The sequence below is a fragment of the Brachyistius frenatus genome, unplaced genomic scaffold (assembly GCF_029030835.1).
Source record: "Brachyistius frenatus isolate BFR_SWC_R1_liver_20210118 unplaced genomic scaffold, ASM2903083v1 Contig_47, whole genome shotgun sequence".
Taxonomy (NCBI): domain Eukaryota; kingdom Metazoa; phylum Chordata; class Actinopteri; family Embiotocidae; genus Brachyistius; species Brachyistius frenatus.
The window spans coordinates 1493900-1496281 of NW_027210646.1; positions in this window are offsets into that span (position 1 = coordinate 1493900).

Consider the following 2382-nt stretch of genomic DNA (forward strand, 5'->3'; position numbering starts at 1 on the left):
TTTTGCGACGCCTTTTCGGGTCCTCCCACTTCCCAAGCAGGAGGGAGGGATCTGAACAATAGGGACTGGCTACCCAAATCTCAGAGCCGGGGACTGCGCCGCCGTTTCTCCTCCGTGCGCGTCCCTTAACTCGCAACACACGAGGGCTTTCCGCAGATTGCGCTTTTAAAGAAGAACCTGTACCGATGTTTTAAAGTCACGAACAAAGACATTGCGTGAAGAAAAACACCTGGAAACTTGGAAAGTTGTTGTGAACTAAGGTGCACTGGAGGAGAAAAGTGCGCCCCCTCCCCCTCCTCCTCCTCCTCCTCCTCCTCCTGCTCTGTTCCCCCTGATTTGGTATGCGTTGGTCCCCACCGAGTTTGTATTGACCCCCGTCCATTGAGGCCTTGCAGGCCCTCCACTGCAGCTGTGTTGTGCTGTGTTGTTGTGGACGGGACAGGCCTAGTCAAGTCTGCTGCGCTCACACGCACGCGCACGCACGCACGCACACGCACACACACACACACCACAGTGATCACAGCTCCCCCCCCCCCCCCTTGCGCTCTCGCTGGAATTCTCTTCTTCACTTCAGTCAGCACACTTTCAAACGAGGGGAGCCGCTCCTGTCCACTTCATTAATAACTGGCTATTCCCAGATCACAGGGTTTGATAGGGGGGGTCCGTTGGTGGGAAGCCGGCCGAGTGTCGCCCCTGTGAATGCAGGAACTCCCACCATGATGTACCTGAGGGGGTTATCGCGACCCGGGCGTGGCTCCATTCACTGACAAGCTGTGCTATTCCATGACACCTGTTGCTCTTGTTCAGGTGAGAGGGTGTCTTGCAGAGTGGACGCCCAAGTCCAAGGCTCATTCAGAGTGAGTGCATTTTGGACTTTTTCCAGCTATTTTCAATTCAAACAAAAAACGGTCTATATCCACCTCCCCAGACTTTTCACATGTTCACAAAACCCAGCGGGACATTTCAGCTTCAAGATGTTTTCAAGGAGTCATTAATCGTGGGTGTTTTTGCCAAGTTTTGCTGCAAGTTTGCCAGAATTCTGCGAGCTCTGCCAATGTTTTGGTGTTGTTGCTACTGAGCAGAGTTCTGTTTGTATGTGGCTCCCTGGTACTAGCGCCACCCTGCAACTACACTGCAAACGCAGAGAGAGAGAGGGGAGGTGGAAAAAAAAAAAAAAAAAAGGGGGACTCCCAACCCCAAAAAAATAACTCCATGGTGCCCCTCCCCCCCACCCTCTCTCCATCTCTCCATGCTGGGCAGGATGAATTAGCCCGTGGACAAAAGGCTTTGTGGGCCGGCCATGAAAGGCCTATTAACCATACTGCATCCCCCAGAGGCCCTGCCCGCAGGACACCGCCTCCCAGAATGCCACTCTCTCAGCAGGCCACAATCCCAGCATGCACCGCTTCCCTTCAGCGCTAACCCCTGTCACCCCCCGAGCTTCACTAAAGAGCCCCACACAGATTGTCATGTAGATGATTATAAATGTTGTTATGAAAGTAATGGAGAGTGAGAAGCAGAGACGGGGGTGTCAGCGGTGTGTGAGCATGTGGTGTGATTTGTGCATTTTACCAACAAAGACTCGGAGTTAGACGGAGTGAGAGCGCCGGGTGAGTTTTAGGTGTCGTCTGTCAGGTGTGAATTCATCCAGTGTGTCTCATTGTTGAAAGGTGTATTGTTCATCAGTGTGTGTGTGGAGTATGAGGTGATTTCTTCTCAAGGGTCTCAACCGAGCAATGTCGTCTCCTCTTCAACCTCCTCGCTCCATTGTTTAGCTGGGCGCCGTGACAACGACCCGCTCTCTCCCTTCGTCTCTGTATCGTGCTGACCTTAGCAGCTGTGTCACTTCCTCAGTGTGACAAAACCAGAATGAATCTCACACACACACACACACACACACACACACACACACACACACACACACACACACACACACACACACACACACACACACACACACTTGCCCTTTTTGGGAAGTGTAAAGTAAGGTAAGGTAAATCAGCACACTTTCACTCATATTCATGAAAGTAAGGCGGAAGAGGTATTGTGCACTCGATTTTTTTTTTTTTTTTTTTCGTTTCCGCGGTGTCATTAGTGATTAGTGGTTTATTGGATTTACAGTCCATCAACAGAATTATAAGTTAGAGCACAGGCTGATTCCTCTTCTCAAGCGTGTCTTCATACCACAGTCCAATTTACAGGTTCCAACTCCTTCTGTTTATACTGAACGTCAAAGTGATCCCATTCTAGAGCAACATCAATGTAAAAATGCAGCGACCTCATTTATTTGAAAGGAGCCATTGCATGAGCGCAGTGAAGGTGCTCAGGCAGGATGCGGGGGGCAAAACTAGCAGGACTATCCAGAAAGAATTTAAAACTGTC